Raw genomic sequence first — 8,140 nt, forward strand, 5'->3', positions numbered from 1 at the left:
TGCATACAAAAATCAGGGTTTCAGTCTCCATTGACCAGAACAGACTTGTTGCAGATAGTAAAGCACTGTTGCCTGGTTTTATTGAAATATTTGTGTTTCTGACATGTGAAAAGATTCAATTTGTTGATGGGGGATATTTTCCTGATTTTTAGTAATTACCTCCATGTAGTTTTCTTGATCATATTATGGAAGCGATTTGCCATTGGCCTCTTCTGAGATTCCACCCCTTCTCTCCCCTCCCCACAGTTACCTATATTAACATAAAGGATTGCAGTATAATTAAAATAAATTAGTAGAAAATTCTGTACGGCCCTAAAACAGATCCACTATTTACAATAAGGCCAGACCATATGTTCTGCATCTGCAACAAAAAATAACCAGGCACACATTAATTATTGCCAACTTGCTTTCTCAACAGTAGTGTGAAATCAGTAAAAAACAAAGGAGTTACAAAAATAAGGCAAGTCATGTTTTTCAAATTTAGCACAGATGTTCATTCTAATCAATAACATGGTGACATCAAACCAAGGTGACTTTTATCTGTTACTCAGCATCTGAATATTTGTTCCATTACTCCCCCATGTGGTGAGATTCGAAATGTTCACATTGTATTCTACAGAACAGCAGGCTAATTTAAATTTGGGCTGATGGATATTCCCATAACTCAGATGAAAGTGAGGAGGTGGTTTGTTTGTTTGTTTTAGAATCTTGACCTCCAGTATATAAGAGGGCAAATAATAATTATACAGCATTCTATTTACAATCTGAATAGGAATTAATATATGGTGCGTGTGTGTGTGTGTGTGTGTCCAGCTTAAGGAGGCATAGGGAGTTGACAGGCAAAGAAAACTAAGTAAACTTGTTTATTTAAAAAAAATATTTTGCTTTAATATACAAAGTGTGGGAGGGAAAGGGAGAGGGTGTGAAAATTTGGGGAAGCAAAAAAACAGGTAAAACAGGAAAGGAGAAAAACAGATTATGTTACATGCAGCATAGAAAATCATTCAGCACAATTTTTAAACACATAATTTGTGTTTAAATAATTTTTAAACACACAGAGAGCTGAGGTGGCACAGTGGTTAGCGTGCAGTACTGCAGACTATGTCAGCTGACTGCTATTGCAGTTTGGCCGTTCGAATCTCAACCGGCTCAGGGTTGACTCAGACTTCCATCCTTCCAAGTAAAATGAGGACCCAGATTATTGAGGGCAATATGATGACTCTGTAAAACGCTTATAGAGGGCTGTAAAGGACTGTGAAGCGATATATATACTAGTGTTATTGCTATCATTCATTCTCAATGGGAATGATATTGACTTGTTTTTCCATTACACTGGTAGAGAGCCAGCTCAGGTACACACAGCATACATAACTGTAATTCAACATAGCAATCTGGGATTGTACTCTCTTTCCAACAAGGAATATCAATCTTTTAATTCAACCCATGCTTGATAAATCCATAATTCTTCATAAAGTAAACTTACAAGTTTGGTGTATATAATTCAAAAGTTTAAATCATGTTATCTTTGAAATATGTATTGAGTTTTATATCACCTTATAGACCTTAAACCAAAATCATTCAGTGGTGAGAACAGCCTATATTGTATAAATGTGTCCTCAATCATTTTACACTTCCAACAAAATGACTTAGATTGCAAACATTTGGCATACATGGCAAATGTAAAAAGTTTTATTTTGCTGACTGTTCAGTGCAGGGACACTTGTTCATATGATATGGGCTTGTCACACTATTTATTAGATGTGAAATTACTTTTGCTTTATATCCACATGTTTACAAAGTTTTAAAGATCTTCAACAGCATACCTAATGTTCTTTAAGATCCCCAGTTGTTAATTTAATAAGAGATGTTCCAACTCTTCAATCCATAGTTCTTGCAAATAGTGATATCTACTTTGGAGATTCTGTTTAATTATTGATTTAAAAAACACTGTAGACTTACAAGTCTTCAAAGCATATTCTAACAGTGATAGTAATTTTGAAGTTTTAGATGCCCTGAAGGGATTTATATCAAACTTTGAAATCAAGACATGTTGCAATTGACTAAACTGCCATTTTGAAATTTTAGGCAGTCCAAATTCTTCTTGCAAGAATTCAGATGGTTTAACTGAATAGCAATAACTTGAGATAAAAATTTTAACCATTAATGTGCCAAGGACTTCTCCCTCCCCAATTTATTTGCAATTTTTTAAAGATGCAAGATTTAACAAAACAAACAAACAAACAAAAAAAGCTTCTTCCAACATGTTAAAAACAAGAAAGAAATCAAGGAAACAATTGGTCCATTGCTGGGAGAAAGTGGCAAGAAGGTGGCAAGCAACAAGGAGAAAGCAGAACTATTTAACTCATTTTTTGCATCTGCCTTTACACAAAGGGATAAAAGTGTCCAACCTATCAAAAACAGCACCACAAAAATCAGATTACGAACACAAGTTGAAATAGGAAAGAAAATGGAAAGAGAGCATCTGTTTACTCTAAATGAGTTCAAATCACCAGGACCTGATGGATTACACCCCAGGATTCTGAAGGAACTGGCAGATGAGATCTCAGAACCACTGAATTATATCTTTCAGAGATCCTGGAAAACTACCAGAGGACTGGAAAAGAGCTGTTGTGGTTCTCATCTTCAAAAAAGGGGGGAAAAAAGATCCAGGAAACTACAGACCTATCGGCCTGACCTCAATACCAGGAAAGATTCCGGAAAAAATAATCAAACAACGAATTAGCGAACACCTAGAAGTAAACAAAGTAATAGCCAAAAGCCAACATGGGTTTGTCAAAAACAGATCATGCCAGACTAATCTTATTGCATTCTTTGATAATGTGACAAAGTTAGTGGACCAGAGGAATGCTGTCAATATAATTTACTTGGACTTCAGTAAGGTATTTGATAAAGTAGACTATAACCTATTAATAGATAAAGTAGAAAAATGTGGGTTAGACAGCATCACCACCAGATGGATTCGTAACTGGCTGACCAACTGCACTCAACATGTAGTCCTCAATGGAACTGCATCTACATGGAGGGAAGTATGTAGTGGAGTACCCCAAGGCTCTGTTTTAGGCCCAGTACTTTTCAACATCTTCATCAATGATTTGGATGAGGGGAAAAATGCGGAACTCATCAAATTTGTTGATCAAACCAAGCTGGCAGGAATAGCCAACACTCCAGAAGAAAGGCTTAAGATATGGAAGGATCTTGACAAACTTGAACATTGGGCACTATCTAATAAAATGAAATTCAATGGTGAAAAGAGTAAGGTTCTACATTTAGGCAAGAAAAACAAAATACACAGGTACAGCAAAGGTGGTACCTTGCTCAATATTGGTAACTGTGAGAGGGATCTTGGAATCCTAGTGGACAACCATTTAAATATGAGCCAGCAGTGTGCAGCAGCTGCCAAAAAAGCCAACACAGTTCTAGGCTACATAAACAGAGGGATGGAATCAAGATCACGTGAAGTGTTAATACCACTTTATAATGCCTTGGTAAGGCCACACTTGGAATACTGCATTCAGTTTTGGTTGCCACAAATGTAGAAAAGATGTGGAGACTCTAGAAAGAGTGCAGAGAAGAGCAACAAAGATGATTAGGGGACTGGAGGCTAAAACATATGAAGAACAGTTGCAGGAACTGGATATGTCTAGTTTAATAAAAAGGACTAGGGGAGACATGATAGCAGTATTCCAATATCTCAGAGGTTACCACAAAGACGAAGGAGTCAAACTATTCTCCAAAGGGGAGGGTAGAACAAGAAGCAATGAGTGGAAACTAATCAAGGAGAGAAGCAACTTAGAACTGAGGAGAAATTTCCTGACAGTTAGAACAATTAATCAGTGGAACAACTTGCCTCCAGAAGTTGTGAATGCTCCAACACTGGAAATCTTTAAGAAGATGTTGGATAACTATTTGACTGAAGTGGTTTAGGGTTTCCTGCCTAGGCTGGAGTTTGGATTAGAATACCTCCAAAGCCCTTCGAAGTGTGCTATTCTATTCTGTTCTGTTCTGTTCTATTCTATTTCTCTTGTGAATAATTATAGAAATTATACTTGCATCCCAACATCTAAATGTGACGTGCAGCATTTAATGCAGGATATTTAAATGCAGGGCCTGTTTCTCGGCTATAGTGACAATTATTATGATAATTTTCTCAACTGACGTATGTATTTTTATAGTGTTTTTAATTGTTTTACAAATGTTCACCACCCCAAGTCACTTGGTTGAGATGGCTGGCTTTAGAAATTAATTAATTAATTGATTGAGTGATTCATTGATTGATTAATTATGGCTTGTTGCAGAATCAGCCAGATGTTTAATTGGATTTGGCATGTTTATCTACCTCCAGAATCATCACTGAGGAGCTGGATAGATCAGTGTTGTTTGATGGTGTTGAAGACATCATCATAGGATGTCAGTTGTTCCAAGTAAATCTGCTTTAGCAATTGACTAAGATTGATTTTGTAAATGCCGATGGATGTTTATGGAAATTCTCAGTCATCCAGGTCCTGGTTGTGCCAAAGGTGCTTTTTCAAAAGGCAACTGGACCTTATTTTTTTCCTTGAAAACATTTCGCTTCTCATCCAAGTGCTCGTATGAGAAGCAAAACATATTCAAGGAAAAAGAAGGACTAGATGCCTTTTGAAAAAGCACCTTTGGGTCAATGCTGATGGGATTTGAGTGGAGCTCCAGATGTTTTGGAATTGTACCTAAGGCAATTATTACTATTGATATTACCTTTGATTTCTTTTCCTTACAAATATTCCACTTGTATTTTCAGATCTTTGCATTTTGCAATTTTTCTGCAGTTCTTTCTCTTTTATTCTGTTGTCTCTAGCTATTGCAACATTCATTTTCCAAACTTTCGCTTATCAACAATTGCATTAAAAATAGTTAGTGGAACTAAGACCTGATTGTGAGATCTGAGTTTGAAAAATCAAACTACCTGCTCCAAAATAATTTTGATGAATTCCTTAGTTTTTAACAATTGTAGAATATCTCTCCAAAAGAGTAGATTCGGTAGATAGTATTTCTCAATGTAATGTAAAGGATAGGGTAAAATAGAAAAATAAATATTTACTTGGTATCATGCACATTCCTTTTGTGATAAAAATATGAAGAATTTAATATATTTAGTATTTAGAAAAGAAGAAGATATGTAATCATACAGTTGAAATATTGAAGGACAGTCACACAGAAAAAGATAAAAGGAAAGAAAGAACACACAGGAGGGGCATGGATGAGTATTTGATTCATTATGAGAGTTAACTCTACACTGAACGTTCTCAGGAGGCAGCATATGATGTACAATCACCATCCTCTTTTGACAGTTCCATTTTCAGTAGCATCTCTAATGCAGACAGCCTTGCTAGCTTCATAAAAATGATTTATTGCACTGGATTTATAGGGATCCAAAGTGGTACACTTGGCACTCCCTTCCTTCAACTCTTCCCTGCAGATATTACTAAAATGGGACAACAGATCATTCACCCCTATGTTCTGCTGTTTACACTGTCCACTAGCTGACAGAAACACAAGACATAATTCTGCACCTCAGCAATCTACTAAATGGCAGGATTTATACAATTGTATTTGATTAACTGAAAATAATCACAAGTCAGTGAACTCCATCAGAATTAACCATTCTTCGAAGGCCAAGTGCTCTTATTGCTATATTCAATTTCAATTTTAATGGATTTGTATGCCGCCCAATCCCGAAGGGCTCCGGGTGGCTTACATAAAAACAGTTTAAAAAATATTAAAAGAATTTAAAATACAAGACAAAGCGAATTAAAAAAGACACAACATGCATTCGATCTTAATGGGGCTGAAGCTCAATCAAAGATCAGCAGCCCCAGGCCTGCCGGAACAGCCAGGTCTTAACAGACTTTCAGATGGCCGAGATAGTGGGGAGGGTCCAGATCTCAGGGGGTTCCATAGGGCCGGGGCAGCTCCGAGGAGCCACCAGACCACATTGTGTAGTCGACGGCACCCGGAGAAGGCCCACCCTGTGAGATCTTATTGGGTGCTGGGAGGTATGTTGCAGGAAGCGGTCACGGAGATATCCAGGTCCTAGGCCATGTAGGGCTTTAAAGGTGATAACCAGCACCTTGAAGTGTGTTCGGAGACCAATAGGGAGCCAGTGCAGCTCACGGAGGATAGGTGTAACATGGGTGTATCTCGGTATACCCAGTATCGCTCGTGCGGCTGCATTCTGGACCAATTGTAGTCTCCGAACACTTTTCAAGGGCAAAAGAATCACTCTGTTTTATTAGGCTCTGATGATTCTTTATGTTTCTCTCTGTCTCTCTTTAATAGGCGAGTTTCAAGATTTCTGTCCAGTTTGTAAAACAATTCTGGTTAATACTTGGCTAGAGAAACTGCTCTATGCTGGGAAATTGAAAAATCCCAGAAAAGGCAATGAGAAAGTACTTCTGTCATGCTCTCAGGCAAACTGCATGAATATTACTAATAAATGCTGAGCTTTATTTAAAGGTATGTTTAACCTCACTGTCAATATCTACTTTTATTTTTATGCTTTACGTGATAATAACATACCCCTTCGGGTATTTCTAATACACCTTGCAGTTATTCTCTGTGGATCAGTGTTTCCCATGTGAATTGTTGCAATTGTATCTCAACTTAATTAGACAGATGTTACACAGTATATGTGATCTCAGGGAACTACAAACATTAGGGTTAGGGAATACAAACAATCCAAGCCATTTTGCAACTGTACTATATGTCTGTAATTATAATCATATTGCCAAATGCACAAACAGTTCCATGTAGGTCAGAGGTGGGTTGCTCCTGGTTTGGCCCAGATTGTGCGAACCAGTAGTGGTGACAGCGGGATGGTCTGCCCATCCACCCGCCCGCCTGGATGCTTCTGTGCATGAGCGGAAGCATCATGTGCGAGAACGAGTATGAGCGAACTGGTAGTGCTGGGTTTGGCAAACCACCTCTGCTATAGGTACACCTTTTAAAAAAAACTTCTCCAAGTTTTACATTATAACCTCCTTGTCTCAAAAGGAATTATACAGTATTCCTAGGCAAACAAGAATTTTCCTTGGCGGAAATATTATCTTCTGAGATACATTTCCTGAAGAAATCTTTCAAATGCTACATGCTGAATTATTTCTTGCAAAAAGTATTGCTTAACCGAGTAGGAGAAAACAAATTCATGCTAAAACAGTTTCCTGGGTTTTAGCCATATGGGGGCAATTTGTATGAAAATAGGCTTTTATTTGTTTGCCTTATTCTTTCTTCTTTTCCAAATTGATGGATCAGGCGCTGTCCCCACTATCTTGATTTCTGTCTGTAGTGTCAAATGATAGCCCGACATGATAAGCCATGTAACTCAGTGATATTGCCTACTTCACTGTTGACACTTGATACTGCAGCACCTTTAATAGATATGGAATTGAGCTAGTGCTGAAACTGCTCATTCCCTGATGCGGAAGAGAAAAAGCACTACTTTTCTCGCAAGTCACTTGTTCAGAGTTGGGTCAGTGCATCTGGCTGTGAATGCATCACTCTGTTTCCTCTTCTTGTGGCACTTTCCCATCAAGTCATCATTATGAGTTATTTCCACTGAAGTCAGTTCAAGGGAGTAAGCATCCTCTGCTTGAAAATTGCTAAATGTCTTTTCTCATTCTGTTCTCATTTTCTTTCTCATGTAGCTGTTTTACTATTATTAATTTAAAAAGAGGCAGGAAAATATATGCGTGTAAAGAGAAAAATGTATGAAGAGACTCAGAAGGAGAGAGAAAGGGAAGAAACATTTATAATTATTGGAATATAGAGGTGTGTTAAACTCAAGCCTCGGGGCTGGATCCAGCCCATGGGGTGCTTTGATCTGGTCCATGGGGCCAACCTGGAAACAATGAAGGACTAGCCCATGGTGCCCCTGCCAGAGAAAATGGAATTCGAGAGCCCATTTTTGCTGGCAGAATGCTTGGGCTGCCACAGGCACCCCTGACACAAGTGACATCAAGCTGGCTATGGCCACCCCGCGCATGCCTACTCTGATCCCCCAAGGTCAAACACAATCCTGATGCGGCCCTCAAGTAAATTGAGTTTGACACCCCCGGAAATATAGTCTTGATGGAATATGACTCTTATC

This window comes from Thamnophis sirtalis, unplaced genomic scaffold (assembly GCF_051295495.1).
Source record: "Thamnophis sirtalis isolate CommonGarterSnake01/CBP01778 unplaced genomic scaffold, rThaSir2_p1.2 scaffold_11, whole genome shotgun sequence".
Taxonomy (NCBI): Eukaryota; Metazoa; Chordata; class Lepidosauria; order Squamata; family Natricidae; genus Thamnophis; species Thamnophis sirtalis.